Source organism: Ceratotherium simum, chromosome 9, assembly GCF_057802395.1.
Source record: "Ceratotherium simum simum isolate JZ-2026a chromosome 9, ASM5780239v1, whole genome shotgun sequence".
Classification (NCBI taxonomy): Eukaryota; Metazoa; Chordata; class Mammalia; order Perissodactyla; family Rhinocerotidae; genus Ceratotherium; species Ceratotherium simum.
The window spans coordinates 6453996-6471331 of record NC_141908.1 but is presented as its reverse complement, the minus strand read 5'-3'; the positions used below and the strand labels follow the sequence as shown (position 1 = coordinate 6471331).

Sequence of the window (17336 nt, the reverse complement as noted above, 5' to 3'; positions counted from 1 at the left end):
CTGTTGGATGAATAGATCATTTTGAGAGTTTCTCTTTTTAGTTTTTATTTTAAATTTAAAATTAGAAGTAAAACTATGGATTCACCAGACTTAAGCCTGATAAACAAGCTGAGAGCAATAGCCAAACTAGAGATTTTTTATAAAACTGTCTAAATTGTTCTGTTTAACTTTTCAGGAAAAGTTAATACGCAAAATCATCAAGTATTGACTTATTTAAGGATGGTGTGTCAAGGAAGTAGGGAATCTCTTGAATGAGACTTTCATAAGGTCTTTTGACAATCTTCAACTTTTAGATGATATGGAGTTTGTGATGCTTTTTAAAGTTGATTTACCAAACAACACAAATATCGTGCATGCCATGGATGGGATATCAATTTACTAGTACTCAAGAGATTTATTTTATTTTACAAAGTTCACTTCAGAACAAGAATCCTGAAAATGTACCTGACCAATGTACAATAGCAAATGTTCATGCTCTAAAAATCTGATTTGTAGAGTTTCTCATCTGGCACTGAATGGAATGTTCACGAATGAGGCCACCAAGCAGTCACTTAGCAATGCATCATGATTTATGAACAAGCCAGGGTCCCCACTTCACTAACTAAACAGGCATGAAGGTGTCTCAGGGACAAAGTTAGCAACAATTTTAGAATCTTAGAAGATCCAAAATCTCTTCCTGATTGATTTGTAGACATGCTGAAACAACACAAATATTAAGATTCTATCTCTGAGCAGCAACATTAGCCAATGTTTGGTAAAGTGGATACATTTATTTGGAACAAAACAGTCTCTAATTCTCTAATTAAATCTATCCAGACCAGTGTCTTGTTACCAGTCATTTTAAAAAATATGCCAGGAGAAACACTTAATGTCCCCGTAATATCTATGAGTTACCTTGTCAGTCCTGAGTGCCATGTGTGTGAGTGTTCAAATCCTTCATGAATACATCTGTTTCATATAGACAGTGATGTGTAAATGTTTTAAAAATGCATTCCTCTCTACGTGCATTGGCACTTTCCTTTATTTTCTGATATCTATCACTGAATTTCAAAGACAGCCGCTTGTGCTTGTATTTTAATATATGGTGTCCTTGTCAAAAATCAGCTTATCCACATTGCTCATGAGCTTGTACAAGTCAGTCTGGATCCTTTTCCTCTTCTCATATCAGACTGAAGTAACTCCTCTTTTCAATCTATTATAAAATTTCAGGGACAATTTCAGTTGTCTTTCCCTTGAGCTTTTTTCTTTTTCCCCCATCTTTCTGGGAAAATCAACTATGCCAAGTATATTAGGTATGGACACAAAAGCCTTCTATAAGGATTCAACAATATTATCTGTTTTATTTCCAATATCTTTCCTAATGTCAAGTTTCATAGCCATTTTGGCTATAACAGTATAGTAGGATAGTGTTTCTAGTCAATGGATTCACAGGTATTTAATAAGTTCTTGCTATGACTGGGCAAGAAGCAGCTACAAAGATTTTCAACCCATAAAATGGGCTCTACCAGTAGATGTTAAAAGTGTGCTTCACTCATCTCCAGGTTAATTTCCATTGTCATAGCCCTCCAATTCCATCACCCTTCACGATGTTTCTTGGTTGTGAAAAATGACATATATCGTAATTCTCTTACCCTTTTATATCCTAGAACTTCCCCACAAGAAACCCACAGTGTGGGAAAAACCAAAGTGGAGTCTTCCCTAAGTCCCCAAAGTCATTTTATACCTGATCTACAGATCTCCATTCTCAATCAAGTTTAGCTTTTAGGTCTTTATTGAGGTATATTGGATAAAATATTTGCGTTTCCTGCCACTTTTACACATATAGGAAAGCATTCATACAAACTCCTTCTGTAATCCAACTCCAAGTATTTCCTACTCAGAGACTTTAATGTCACTAAAAACTTTGATGATTTTTGCACTCCTTCTTCTGCATTTTATTTATAAAGATGGCAGAAAATAAGAACTAGCAGCAATCTGTAAGAATCCTGGATATTTCAATTTCTTTCTCCTAATCATATGCCTTTCCTTTTTAAGTACAATCCTTGTATTATCAAGGATAAAGCCATATCCATCTTTGTAGGATAACTTATTTTACTTGTCTTTTGCAAAGATAATCTAATGAGACCCTCTCAAGTACTGGTTTCAGACAGGTATTTGTTGTTGGTGGATTCCTCAGTATTGACCACGAAGATGTTAGTGGTCTGCTTTACCTACATGTTCACTTACTTCTTCCAAATCTCCCTTTCGTTAGGCATTCACAATCAGTCTCTGCTTGATGGAGGTCATATGTGCCATAATCATTCCTTATGTCATAACATAGGCAGGCTTACTCATGAGGGATGGAAGGCCCATGGTGATATGGACTGCTAGGGAAAAACAAAGAAGCTTAGAGAGCTGAGGCCAGGATTAGAGTGAGGAATTTTGCAAGGCTGGCACTTACAAATGAAATGATAGCAGTTCAGAATACAGCATCCAGAGGGTTGTAGAGAATTTGGTTGATTTCTTTGGTATCTATATCCCAGAATGCCCAATGAAATGGATCAGCTACTCTTTATCTGGCACTCGATATGAGTAGGCACTCTGCTAAGATTACCAAAGATATTATTTAATATCTTCTGAATAATCCTAGTGAGTTGTTTCTATTTTATAGAAGAAGAAATTAGGTTTAGAAAGACCAAGGAACCTAGCCATATCACACAAGTAGCAAAGTGATGGGCCCAGATACAAACTCAGCTCTGTCTGTCCATAAAGACTAAAACTAAGATAGATAATATCTGAGCCAGTGGTTGACGGCATGAGAATTAAGACTCAATATTCTCAGACAAAGGGCTGGTACAATGCAGGCTGGGATTCAGGACACATTCTGGTCTAGTGGGGAAGTATCCTGCTAAGTTAAACCAAAATGGAAATTTGAGTCCCATCTGGGCTAAACCAGTAGGGTGAGCCTCATGGGAAATGTTGGTAGGCATGGACATGCCCAGAATATATTCCTAACACATTATATCCTTGTCAATGAGCTTCAGACTCTTCCAGCTGGTGACTCGGAGGTTAGCGATATGCTCATAATTGTTTCACAAATAGAACTAGCCTTCTGGTCCAGGGCTTCTTTCGATGATTCTGTAAAACAGTTCATCAGGACTAGAGTTGGAAGAGACATCTGTCTCTCGTCTCTCTCCATGTTTACACATTGAACCCCAGTTGTTTGCTCACGCAACATGGACATAAAAATACCTACCTCCTCTCCTGCAGAATGATTCTTCAAATCTTTTACCACAACTAGAACTGTTGATCCCTTTCCTTCACTGACACTATTTCCATACTGCCGGTTAGCCTGCTTACTGATAATCCAATATCTCCACATACTCAGCTATTCTTCACGTGGCTGATTCAAGCCCCCTCACTAACCTATCACTCCCCTATGAATATACTATGTTTTATTAATATTCAGGTTACAGTTTTCTCTTATAGAAATCACGTTGCCTCTTCCCAAATGCATCAGCCATATAGTCCTTTATGATAGAATCCTTTGGCCTGTACAATATGATGGTCTGAGATTTCCTGTAGCTTTCTGGAGTCGGTCTTAATACGAAGGGCTTGCATGTGTTACCCAGCACTTTTCTCACACACAGGTCAATTGAAACAATAGAGTATACATTTAGGCCATCAGTTCCTCGATTTCACCCTTGACTGACTACCAAACTCTCTGAGAGACGCTCTCTGATCTTCATGATTTATACACATTTATTCTGCCAATTTGGCCTAGAACATCCTGAGTATTGATCACTGTTTGATATAGGATTTTAAGCCTACCAATTTCAGAAAACAATTTGAGGGCGAGAATCTCATTACCATCAACATATATCTTTTAAACTCTCATTATACTTCAAACACTGTGCTAGGTGTTGGGCATAAAAAAGGGCTTTACGATGTGGTTAATCCCTTCTGTGAATGTGCAGAACCATTAAGGAGACAAATAAATGACACTACAACACAGCATATGTCTATAAGTGTCGCTGATGGCAATTCAGTTGCATGACGCTGTCGAGAAGGTGTGCTTGGGAGTATATGAGTGGCAGGGACTTAGATGAGTTGAAAGGGCAGGGACCATGTTTAAGTTACTTTGGCTTCCCAGCAACTACAAAGTGTTGTGTGCCTGATACAAACTCAATAAATGTAGGAAGATAGAGAGAGAAAATCGTAGGAAGGGAGGAGCATTCACAGCAGAAGAAATGCTATAAGCAAAATCTTAAAGAGAGGTGTATAAGATGTATCTGAGACGCACAGAATTAATAAATTTAGATACAAGATTTCCATTGTCAGTTATATAAGATAAACCTGAAGAGTGAGGCCGACTAGAGATTGCAGACTACTCACACCCCGATATTTTCTTTAACTGCAGACCAAAGCAAGTAGGTCATTATGTGTTAATCACTTTGTTTCGACAATCTTTTATTAAATAACAAAGACTACATATAGGAGAATACCATCGCATATATTTTTCAAGATTTTGTTAATAGTTTTCTCTTTTGTGCTCTCTCACACACATGTACATATAAGCTTTTAATAGAGATCTTCATGTCATAGTTGGACGTTATTAAAAACTCAGTTAACAACTTGTCATGTTAAGAATCTTGCCCCTGATCTAATGGAGACCAGCAATGCAAAAGCAAGTTATCACCGTGTACCAGACCAACAGAAACAAGGAGTGAAGGAAAATTCATAAGCTTTTGATTAGGGTCAGGTTCTAGTTGTGCCACTGGTTGCTTGGATGACCTTGACAATGTCACTTAACCTCATTGTGGTGGTCATTCTCCCTACCCATGGTAGGCATATATTTGGAAGCTTCCATGCCTTTTGCATCCATTCTGCTACACTTGCCTGCTGAGACTCTTTGGTTTATGGGCTGCCCTGTGGGTTACATGGGAAATACATGGAAATAAAGCCTGAGCTTCCCTATGGATCCAGGTTAGAACAAACATGTAAAGGCCCTTAAAACCTAAAATCTCTCTTGAATCGTCCCCATGGTTCTGTCCTAAGCACTTTTGCTGACCTTGGATTTTCTTATCTCTGGATGGGGCTCAGCAGAAAAGAGGAGAGGGAACAACTTGCTGGTCAGCATTGTGGAAGCAACAGATGGTCTTTACCCCGGAATCAGCAGGCTTCCCTTCAGCCCTCTGGCTCCACACTTAGCCCTTGAAAGTTCCTCACTGGTGCCCATCTGTTTTCCCTTCTTAATGCTAGAATTTGCTCAGATGTATCAGAGAACTTCCCAACATGACGTCTAGCCTCTTTAAGGAGTAAATACTTTCACGCGTTTACACATGTGGCATTTAACACATCACATGGACAGAGAGTCAACATGTAGTCTTCAAGATTAATATTCATATGGACACATTCTAGGGGAGAGCAGATGTTTGCAGTCTCCTACAAACTGGTTGCATTTGTAATAGGATAGGATCCAGCGGCTGATATCAAAGTAAGGGGGATGATCTGCTTAAAATTAATTCTTCTAAATCCACTGCTATTAAATTAATCTTATTGTTAAAGTACTTAGCGTTTCACAGGAAACTTGACTGATAATTGTATTTCCAATGTGTATAAACCAGTTAGGTTTTGGAGATATCCACCTTAGATTAGGGGAAATTGGAGTTAATATCTCAACTCTAACACGTAGAAAAGCATTAGATTTTTCAATGTAAATTTATTGAATTATATTAGCTAGATATAATGACAGAGAGGAAGAAATATTACTAACTACTCTTAATTCATTTAGTCTTTAACTACCATGTTTTTTTTTTTTTAATGTAGATTATCTCAGGCTTTGAAGTCTAACAGCTAGAGATTCTGTGACTTTGATAAATGACTAAAACCCTAGGAGGCTCAGTTTCCTCCTTTGTAAAGGGGGCACAACGAGTGTACTTACCTCATGTGGTCTGTAAGGGAGAGATTCTCAAAAATGAATGTATACATCAAAATGTCCCACAGGGCTTGTTAAGATGGACTGCTGGACCCTACCTGCAAAGCTCTGGAACAGTAGGTCTGGGGTGGGGCTGAGGATTTGCGTTTATAACAATTATTACCAAATCCCGAGTAATGCTGGTGCTGCTGGTGGGGGACTTCACTTTGAGAACCTCTTTGTAAGCTATAAATGGGTTAGTGTGTGTAAGCTTTACACAGCGCTAAGTAAATGAGGGATATAATTACTATCACTATTAAAAGTAGGTGCATGGGATACACCTGCTGAAGATACCCAGAGGACTCTAGCTCGCAGTTTTCTTTCTTTTGAGCTTTATATACAAAATGGAAAGCAAGCTTAATGTCAGCCTTTTTTTTTTTTTTTAATAAACTAAATGCTCAGTGGAGAAAGTAAGATCTCCTTGTGGTTACAGGCAGAGTTTGTTACCCACGCAGGCTCATTAAAGACAATCAGTCGAGAGTCCTGGTAGCAGACAGAAGAGCTCGAGGAAGAGCCTAGGGGAGTGAGTCACTGATGCCTAAAGAGAAGGGCTCCAGGCCAAGGTCTGAAGCTCTGGGCATCTGCACAGCTCTAGCCATATGGAAAGATTCCAGGCCTGGCAGGGACCTCAAAGAGGGGCAGAATCTCTCAAGTGTTTAAAAAACAAAAGTCCACAAGAAAGTAGGCTTCGTTACGTTTATTGTTACAATGATAGCAGTTGATAATAAGGAGAAAAACATGATATAGCAACAGGTTTCTCTTTCTGTTAGTATGGTTTTCAGTTTTGTTTGCCTTAATGTTCATAAAAGGAGACAGCACAAGCAAAAGAAGAGGGTGAGCAGGAGTTGACCTTGAGTTTCAAATCTCTTACCGTTTATAATTGTTCATGTGGGAGCGCATCCTGCCCATTGCCTTGTAACTAAACGACACCACTGCTGCTGTGGTGGCCCTCTGATTTGGAGAGAGGAGCTGAATGATACCACAAAATTTGTTTAAACTCTAGCTTTGAAAGTAATTCTCTAAATTAGTGACTCAAGAATTTTTTGGAAATTAATTCACAATCACATAGAAAAAATGCACAGTGTTTTTTTTGTTTTGTTTTGTTTTTAAGTATTGGAAGTAGAAAGAGGGAGTCATAAAAATCAAGCTGGAATTATTTTGACCTGAATGTCATAGTGCTTTGTTGTGTGGGAAGGGAGATGGATTTGCAAAAAAATCTGTACCAGAGAATCATGGACGCCTAACATCCTGTCTTATCTGATTGTAACTTAGGATATCAAGCATCTGTTCTGCACATTCTGCATGCAATAAATTAAGGAGATTTCAAGAGTAGAATGTAGAAATCCCCGGTCAGAGGTAAGATAAATGCGTGGAAGGGTACACAATGAAAGGATATGCACGGGTGGGCATATAGATGAGAGCACGAAGTTTCTGATTTGTCAGTAGAATAAGTGCTATGAATTTTCTCCCAGTAGCTAGTTTGATCTTGCAATGGTTCATCCACAATGTTGTCCTATCTGTTCCCATTTATGACACACTGCAATAATTGAGGGCCAGAGTCCCATTAATAGAAACAAAATAGAAGGAACTGATGAGATAAGGACCAAACAGAGAAGCGTGAACAAGTGAGTGCTATGTTCTCAACAACTCAGCTGCCTGTGTGTGGTAGCTTCGGTGAATCTGAAGGAATCTGAGTATAGGTGAGAGAAAGGAGAGCACTGTGTAGGTGGAGAGGTCCATGTTACATGTCCACATTTACTCTGAGGGGGTGGATCCATTCTGCCTCATGTTTCTATGCCTGGGCCTCCCTCCTGCCTTCCCCACCCAGTGCATATTTCTGTGACATGTTATGTTGTGTTTTAGACATTGTGTTTATGTGAGTGTTATAAGTATGTGAGAATTTAAGAATGCATGTGTGCGCGCAGAGGCAGCACAAAGTCATAGCCTGGGAGGGACATCCTAAGCCACCTGAATAAACAGATAATTTGAGAGAAGATCCTGTGCTTGCCAGCCAAACTCTGCTTCAAGGCCAGTCCCTCAGTCCCCATTCCATCAAGCCACTCATAGGCAGAAATACCAGAGTTGCCACTGCTGCTATATGTGGTGGAGGCAAGTGCACCTCAGATGATTCACGGGTGATGACCAACCACCCTGCCCAGCGGAGCCCAGGTCATCTTCTCCCTGAACATCTCTGGGAGAGGCAGCTGCTCAGGAAGCCCTTATGTTCTGTTTCTTCTTCTTTGCTGGGAATTATAATCTGTTACTAATGATTCCTCTACACCTTTCCTTCATTCCACATTATGTGTTGGGCTTTTCTTTTTGATATGGATTTGTCATTTAAGGAATAATTTCTGAAACAATTAAATGACAACTTAATAAATGGCTTTGTCAATTTTGTGTAATGAGAAGCCAAATATTCATGTAAGAAAATGCAAAATCTTTCTTCTTCTAACATTGTAGAGAGGTTTTATAAATAACAGCACAATTACAAAAACTTTTTGAGGCATTTAAGTTTGCAAAATCAATAAGAATACTTTGTAAACCTTTTTTTCTGGAAACTTGAAAGCTTACAGATGACCTTATTTAAATGTAGAGATGTGAATGAAGACTCTATTTTTAGAAATTGCTCCTATTATTTAAGCTAGAGTTGATAAATTACATTAAAATATACATATATATGTACACATACATATGCATACATATTAGTATTTAAAGATATATATGTACATATGTATATATTTATAGATTTAAATATATACGTACACTTTAAATAAATTCAAATAAATATATATGATATATATATGCACATATATCTTTAAATCTTAGCATGTTTCACCTTGACTTCTCCTTAATTAAAAATTCTGATCCTTCAAATTATTTATCTTTCTGACAGTTTTTAGAGGATTTAGAAGATTTTTGTTCCATTTATTTTGTATTAAAATCTTGATATTGGAATTAGATGTCACAACCGTAGTAATAAATGTATTATGCCAAGTTATTGTAAGGTTTTGTTACTAACTGCCAAAGTCTTCTTGAAGTTCAGAAAACAGAGACAACATAGTATCTTAATGACAGAATGACCAAGCTGGACTCTAACATTTTTTAATAGAAGTTACCTTTCAATGAGAAGCACTATTTGATGGAATTGCAGCGTTTTATTTTTTTGTTTGCCTGAATCCACCTTTCAAGCATATCAGAAACAATGGTACTGTCAACACATATTGAGTGTCTCCTATGAGCCACATTTGTGCTGGCTGCTTTTATATACCCTGCAAAGGAGAGTTTATTGCCACCTAAAGATGAGACTATAGGGCTCATGAAGTTAATCAAGAACCCCGCTCCATATGAGTAGCAGGGCTGCGATTTGAAAAGGGGCCGTCTGAACCCAAAGCCCGTGTCCTTCCCACTACACCACTCATTCATAATCAACAAAAACACCGCCTGCTTGCTAATACAGATTGTGCCAGCTGCCTTACTTTAAAAGACTAGCAGTCACAATTTGTTGAGACAATCATGATTCTTTGCTTTCTCTCATCAGGATGACCCCTGATGAAGGGACATATTAAGGATTTGTTGAGTATGTTGCTCTGCTGTTCAATGACTTGTGTGATTCTTTTTTAAACAAGAAAAAGAAGCCAAAGAAAATAAATTAATGCATTTTGGAAGTAATTGGGCACTATTTATCAAAGTTGTCTCAAACTGTATGCTAATAAACAGAGTGGACTCTGAATTAATTGTTTTTCAGGTAGAACTACCTTTGCTTATACAACAGTAGATACAGGGCTCTCAGTAACCTGGGACTGTAGTCCATGGATTTAGATAAGAAAATGATGAGGGAAGGAGGATTTTTGATTCTAACTGAATCAGGATTATATTGTTTCATTTGAGTCTTTTTTAATTTAAGAGTACATAATAAAACTCTCCTTTATGAACAGATTTGGAGTATGACTTGGGATTTAGGCAAATCTAATTTTGAATTCTTGCTACTTACTAATGCTGTCACCCTGAGCAGCATTTATCTCTATGAGCCTTAAAGTTCACATCTGTAAAAGTTTATAAAACTTACATCAGAGTGCTGCACGAATTCATTGAGGTATCAGTCTGTGTAGACCTACAATGTCCCTGATATATAAGAAGTAGTCAAATTTGCAATCTTTGAATTCTTTTTTTTTTTTTAATTTTTTGTTTATTGCAGTAACATTGGTTTACAACATTGTAAAAATTTAAGGTGTACATCACTACACCTCCACTTCTGCACAGATTACATCATGTTCACCACCAAAACACCAACTACAACCCATCACCACACACATGTACCGAACCATTCCCTTCACCCCCTCCCTCCCCGCCTCCCTGAATTCTTATTTGAAGCAAATTTGAATGCTGACCAAGACTTTGTCAGAATCCTAAAAGGCACCTTTGTTCCTTCAAATGTAAGATGATAAGTACCATCAAAATAGCCCTGCTCATGCTCCCAGTTTATTTTCTAGGCCAGTGGCATTTGCCAGTTCCAGAGGCCATGACATGCTAGGTGCCTACTGGTAAGTGAAGGAGTGTGGGGCCTCTGTGCCTCTGAACAGTTGAGCATTTCCTCTGTTGGAGATGATGCTGCTCAACTTGCGCCCAGGATAGATGAAGAGTCTGCCGTTCTTGTGAGTAGATACAGGTTACTAAGTAATATGACAGAAAATGTACCTGGGTCTGGAAACAAGATAAACCACCGGGGGGGCCAGGAGTTTAACATGAGCAGGTTTTTGACCACTGACATTTTGTTTAAATCAGTTACCAAGAAAATCATTTGAGCATAGTTTGAAAATAAAAACTGGGGCCTTGGTTGAAGATGTAATCCTTTGTTGGACCTCTTGCTGGAGGCCCATCATCTCAGGAACCATTTATCAACATCTAGTCTCGTAATACTAGGTAATAGAGCATTGATTGTTCATTTCAGAATGGACTGGCCAGCCAGCCAAAATGAGTCAATCAAAATACTGACTTCTGACTGATTTCCAGAAGCACAAGCTTGTTTTGCAATTTGTTTTACTGCCAACATAGATTCCTGAACCTCCTTCCACTAAATAAAGATATTTTCTAACAAAGATTTCCATGTAAGCAAGCATGTTGTTACCCAAAGGCTCAACTAGCAGTTGTAGACAAAGATGTAAGAGGTAAGACCTAGAGAAAGAAGACAAGGACACATCTGGGAAGTAACAGATTCTGCACCTAGAAGGGGATAGGAAATAGGCACCAAATTCAGACTCATCCTTATCTGGTATGACTTAAAAAATCTTTTAAGAGAGGTACCAAGTAGAATTAACACAGGATTTGGAATTAAGGCATAGCTAATAAGGCATAGTCCTGACCCTGTCTCTAATTGTTTTGTGCATCTTCAGGGCCCCTCAACCTCTCTGAGCCTCTAAGGATGTATCTTATTCAAATGTGTGCACCCTGTCTAGGTACATAGTAGGTATTCAATAAATGCTGGCTGTCAGTAAGTAAATGTGATAGCATTTTTAACAAACATTAGCTGAATATGTATTGTGACAAGCCACAAGATTGAGTTTTGGAAAAAAAATACGTATAATATCTTTAACTGTCCAAAAAATAACAGAAACGCCATTAGTTTGGCTGAAATACATGACTTGTGTTGGGGACATAAGAGATAGGGCTGGACAAGTATATTGGCTGATGCATCTTCTGGGTTTGCTCAGATGAATTGCTTGTTTACACCTGTTGTTCCAGTGTAATTTTTAATTGAAATTAAGTGACTTTTCACTTTCAAAAATGTCTTGGTTTGGATGATAAATTATATGGTCAATGTAATTCTAGGGCCTATTAATTCAGAGTAAGCAAATTATAATTAACTCAGGAGAAGAGAAGATTAAGGAAATGTAGTACCTTTTGAGCATGCATGACTAGAGGACGGGTAATAACATTAACTGATATTGGATGATCCTTACCCAAGTGTTAATTCAAGAGACGGCCAGAAATATTTTTTAAGAGGTGAAAATTAAAGCACAATGAAAGGGCTACCAATGGATGAAACTTTGGTTGTAAGCTTCCAATGGTTTTACAAGTTCAAGTTCTTTAGGAATCTATGTGACATCAGAATGAACAATAGTACAGTAAGTATAGAAACCCTAATTTCTAAGGAGTTCTTGCAGGAGACCTGTGAAGATAATCAAAGAGGGGGCCTACCTGCCTCTATCAATTTTTTTTTTTTTTGAGGAAGATTAGCTCTGAGCTAACATCTGTTGCCAATCCTCCTCTTTTTGCTGAGGGAGATTGGCCCTGGGCTAACGTCCATGCCCATCTTCCTCTACTTTATATGGGATGCTGCCACAGCATGGCTTGATAAGCGGTGCGTAGGTCCGCATCTGGGATCTGAACCTGTCAACCCTGGGCCACTGAAGCAGAGTGCGCCAACTTAACCACTACACCACTGGGCTGGTCCCTCTATCAATTTTTATTTAAGACAAAATTAGTTTGTTTGGGAGAAGGAAGCCCAATAGAATGTGGATCAGCAAATAAGAGAAGAATGTACTTGGACTTAAAGCTTCAGAGGAACCAAGTCACTCTTCTATTCAATGGAAGTATATATAGGGGCTACAATATTAAACCATCTTCTTTTGGTTACTTTTTAACTTGTGTACAAATAGACTTATTGTACTGTGTTGAATAGTGTCCCCCTCCCTAAATTCATGTTCACCTGGAACCTCAGAATGTGACCTTTTGTTTGGAAACAGGGTCTTTGTGGATGTAAGTAGTTAAGGATCTCAAGGGGAGATCATCCTGGAATTAAGGAGAACTCTAAAGCCAATGACTGGGGTCCTTATAAAAAGAGGAGAGGACACAAGGAAGAGACACAAGGAAGATCAGATAAACACGGATGCAGAGACTGGAGTGATGTAGCTACAAGCTGAGGAGCATGAAGAATTGCCAGAAGATACCAGAAGCTAGGAAGAGACAAGGAAAGCATCTTCACTAGAGCTTTCAGAGAGAGCATGGCCATGCTGACACTTTGATTTTTGACGTCTGGCCTTTAGAACTAGGAGAGAATAATTTTCTCTTGTTTTAAGCCACTCACTTTGGGCTAATTTGTATGGCAGCCCTAGGAAACTTCTCCACTTCATGTATGAGTTTGTGGAATCTGCTGTGGTTCCACACGTGTAACTCTGAGCTCCTCTGCTTCAGTGTGGACACTGTGGATAGCAACTCTTGTCTAAGAATCTCTCATATTCCTCCAAAGCACCTAGCACAATGCTACCACTGGTTCAGTACAGCCATAACTTGCTATGCATTTGAATGCTTTTCCATCTTTAAGCCTTTACTCATAGTAACACGATCACCTGGAAATCTCCTCAATCCCCCCCATGTCCCCTCAATACATACAGCTCCACTTCTGGAAATTCTCTCTCATCTTTTAAGATCTAGTACGAATCTAATCCCAGGCCCACAATGACACTTCTTCTAATTCAGTCACTTCAGGTAGCAGTGATCTCTTGCACATCTGTGTTCCCTTTCCACTTTGTTGGGTCCTCTCTTAGGACTGGTAGCAATTCTTCTCTATGTTTTGTTATAATCCGTCCAAGTGTTGCTCCACGTGAGCTCGTCTTGTCCAAGAAACTGAACAGGGTGATTTCAGAAGACAGAGCTCAGTCTGATTTCAACCTCCATCTCTGTACTTGCACAAAGTAAATGTTCAATAGTAATATGTCAACTATTTGCCCTGTCTGCCTCATTCCACAGTGATAAAACTGAAATGTTCTCTAAAATTACTTTTCCATCATTATAAATTTGACGTGAAAGCCATGCAATTGATGCATTTGCTGGGGATTATCTTTTGCCCATAGCTCATTAAAGCTGTCTTCATATAGCACACATATTCATAAGAACAGCTAAACCTTAGCCCCCAAGCGAAAATGTGACCCATGCAAATGGCCTGGAATGAGGAAAACACCCACAGCAATGCAGATCATGTAATGATTCTGCTGAGTGGCTGCAGATCTGAGGTGTGGGCCATGAATGATGTAACTTGGGGAAGGCAGCTAGAGCTGTCAGGGGAAAGAAGAGGGTGCAATACCTCATTAATTTGTTCCCAGCAAACAATTTTCAAGGATTAACCACATAGTAATGCTCCTAGAAAATGCTCTTTTTGAATGACCAAAGATGATACGACAGGCATTGCAAAATTGTAATTGTGGGATTAACGACACGCCGCAGAAAGAAGACTCATTATATCCAATTTGGAAGATAGTGAATATGTTGCATAGATGGCTTACAAGGTGGCTTTTAGGCAAAAGGGATGAGAAAATGCAAGATGACACTACAGTGCCTATTGAATGTCTTAGATATACAGGACCTTCTCTCACCATTCATTATTTACAGGATATGAAACAATACTGCATGTTTAAAAGTAGAAGTTCACATTGGGGCCAGCTGTGTGATGTGCTACAGGAAGAACTTTGTCCTCTGGTTGATACACAATAATTCCAGGAAAATACGAATTTGTGACTATGCTGTAACAGTGCTCCACTTAAAAGGACTCCGCTAAACAAAAATTAACGTTACGGCAAAGAGAATTTTATGACACTTGCTTTCTAAGACTTGTATATCTTCATGCAATAATGCAAATATTCATCAGTGGTCATTTGACATTAAACAATATGGAATAATTTTAGAGGCATATATCAATAACCAGTAATATTCTCAACCAGCATTGCTTAATATGTTCCATAATACAAAACACTTTGGGTAAGACAGGTAAATTCTTAGAGTTTAAAAGGAAATGTTTATTCTTCCATGAATAGAGAAAGAGCTATATACTGAAATTAAAACACCACGCAACGTATAATTGAATCCCTTTCCTGCAGATCTGAATCCAGGTAAATATAACACATTTCATACCTGCACGCACACACACACACACATGCACACACACACATGCACACACACACATACACACACACAAAGAAATGGAGGACAATTTTCACATCTTAAATAATTTTGACAAATTACTATATTTACTAAAAAATTGTTCCCTTTCACAACATAATTTTAAAACATCTTAAAAGACATAGTTCTATCTTTTTATTTACTTCTTCTGTGAGAATACATCTTTAATTTTATTTCTTACTTTATTTGATATAATTTATATAAAAGTATAATTTTATAGTAAAATTAGAGAGCGTAAGGGGTTCAAAGTATCAGAAATTCCTTTACGGCAGTTTAAGACATGAAATAGCCAGTCTGGAGTGATGTACATCTATACTGAGATCCATGAGGGCCACATTTATTGGATGATTCAGTTAATCTAGTAACTGAAGAGGTAGTCAGCTTCCTGTGTTGGGTCTCATTTGAATATAGAGATCATTAAAATACAGATATCTTCCCATCAGAGTTAAGCACCTTCTGATTTTCTGACTACTGCCTCTTGAAGAGGACATATCACACTCTATTCAAATAATCTTTTCTTATATTTCTCTCCCCAAAAGAGAGTGAGTTTTGAGAGGAGGCGAGAACTGCAACTTTGGAAAGAACATCAGTGATGGTTGATTATCATGATAATAATAGTAAATAGCAGCAGCAGCAGTGGCAGTAATAGTGTTTCTCCATTCCCCTACCCTTGCCCCATACACAACTCCGCCTCTGAACTTCCAGAGCTCCCGGAGTCCAGATCTGGGCAGTGGGAGCGCTCCTCCCCAGAGGATGTTCCCCCTGCCTGCTGTCTGCCGCAGCGTTCGCCTTGTAACCAGGCCACTCTGTGCTTGGGAGCTGCAGGCAAGATGCTATTTCTGCAGTGACATTCCCTTCCTTCTTGGCTGTCAAAAGCAGAATCTGTTCAGGTACCAGTCCTCAGACTCTCGAATAACAGAAAAAATGCTGTATGTGTAGTTGGAGGGGTGCAGGTTTGACCCAAGTAGGATTTTCTAACTGAGAGGGTCAGGGACACATGGGAAGATTGGACAAATATAGTTCTCAGTTTCATTGTGATTATTGTAGCTGCTTATTAGTCATTTATAATCCACTCATTCTAAGCAGGGGTAAAACAGCTTGTGAAAAGGTGGATAATAGGAAAGTATGAAATAAATCATTGAGGGAATCATGGAAAAGAAGAAATAATTGTACAAAAACAAAATGATCTAGTGTAAGGCTAATACAACAAATCAGATTAAATACATAGCAGGTTTCCTATGATGAGTATCATCTTTGCTAACATTGCTATTGCACGTGAAATGACATCACTCTGCAAATTAAAGAAATTAAGATATAAATATTAGCAATTTATTCCCAGTTCCCCTTCTACTTCCAGCAAACCAGCTAGACATTTTGCAGTCCAGTGAAAAAAGTCTAGGGTTTTTTTTGATGGAGGATAGCATGGGATTTTCCCAAAAGCCTTCTGGTAAGCAGCAACAAGTGGGAAGGCTTCATCTGTCAGTGGGTGGCCTAGAATACCCATGCCAGGGCAGGCAGGAACTGGAGGGGGCCAGATGGACAATAGTAGGTCATGAGAGACAGTGCCCTTCTTTAAGAAATTCCATTTGGACAGAAACCCTTGTTTTTTAAATACACAGAACATGAACCACATGTATTCATCTCATTCACCACTAGTGGATATGTGCTCCAGTGTCCCTATAGCAAAATCCAAAGACCACCCCTCCCCTACTCCCTGCCAAAGAAATTAATTGGCTTCATGACCAACCCATCTTGGTGATCCTGACCAATTTTTCAAAGGTCATACATGATTTGGAGGCTCATTGCTCTCCACTGACAACGTCTTGTATATGAAAAGTGTTCCCAAAGTTTTACTGAAGGAGATGTAGTGATGCCAGAAAGAGCATGGAGTACACATCCACCAAGCCCTGACTTTGAATCTCAGCTCCACCACCACCAACTTTCCTGTGCCCTTACACCCGTTATTGCACTTCTTCCGTACCCAATCTCCTTTTCTATGAAATGAAATAACATTGTCCCCCATGTCAGATTATTGGGGTAATGTATATAGTGTCTGTTGCTAAAGTAGGTGATCAACAGATGGTTGTCATTATTAGCCCATTTTGCTTTACGCTAACCCATTTTGCCATATACAGGAGGAAAATGTTTTCACTCCCTAAATGTCAGAGTAATGGAAACCAGGCTGCCCTCAGCAACTATCTGGATACTCAAACCATGGGCGCTGATAAGAGACTTCTGAGTTGATTGACAAAATGAATTCATTTTAACCTTGTAAATGTTTGATCCTATTCTTGTGAGTAACTGCCTAAATTGGACTCTTTCTACAAAACAACACAGAAATGATCCTCTGTTTGACAGTCTTTGAGTAAACTAAGTGATGCCCAAATCTGTACACACACACACACACACACACACACACACACACACA

General features: G+C 38.7%; 1 protein-coding gene across 3 annotated transcripts in view; it reads left to right on the top strand.

Moving 5' to 3' along the window:
• CNTNAP5 (contactin associated protein family member 5) overlaps positions 1 to 17336 on the top strand; it is a 760035-nt gene that overhangs the window by 192091 nt on the left and 550608 nt on the right. Inside the window, exon 2 of one of the 3 annotated variants that reach the window (XM_087435030.1) lies at positions 7229 to 7312. The exons of the other annotated variants lie outside the window; for them this stretch is intronic. The gene's annotated coding sequence lies outside the window, so the exon portion shown is untranslated. The remainder of the gene's footprint in view (positions 1 to 7228; positions 7313 to 17336) is intronic. 3 annotated transcript variants of the gene reach the window in all.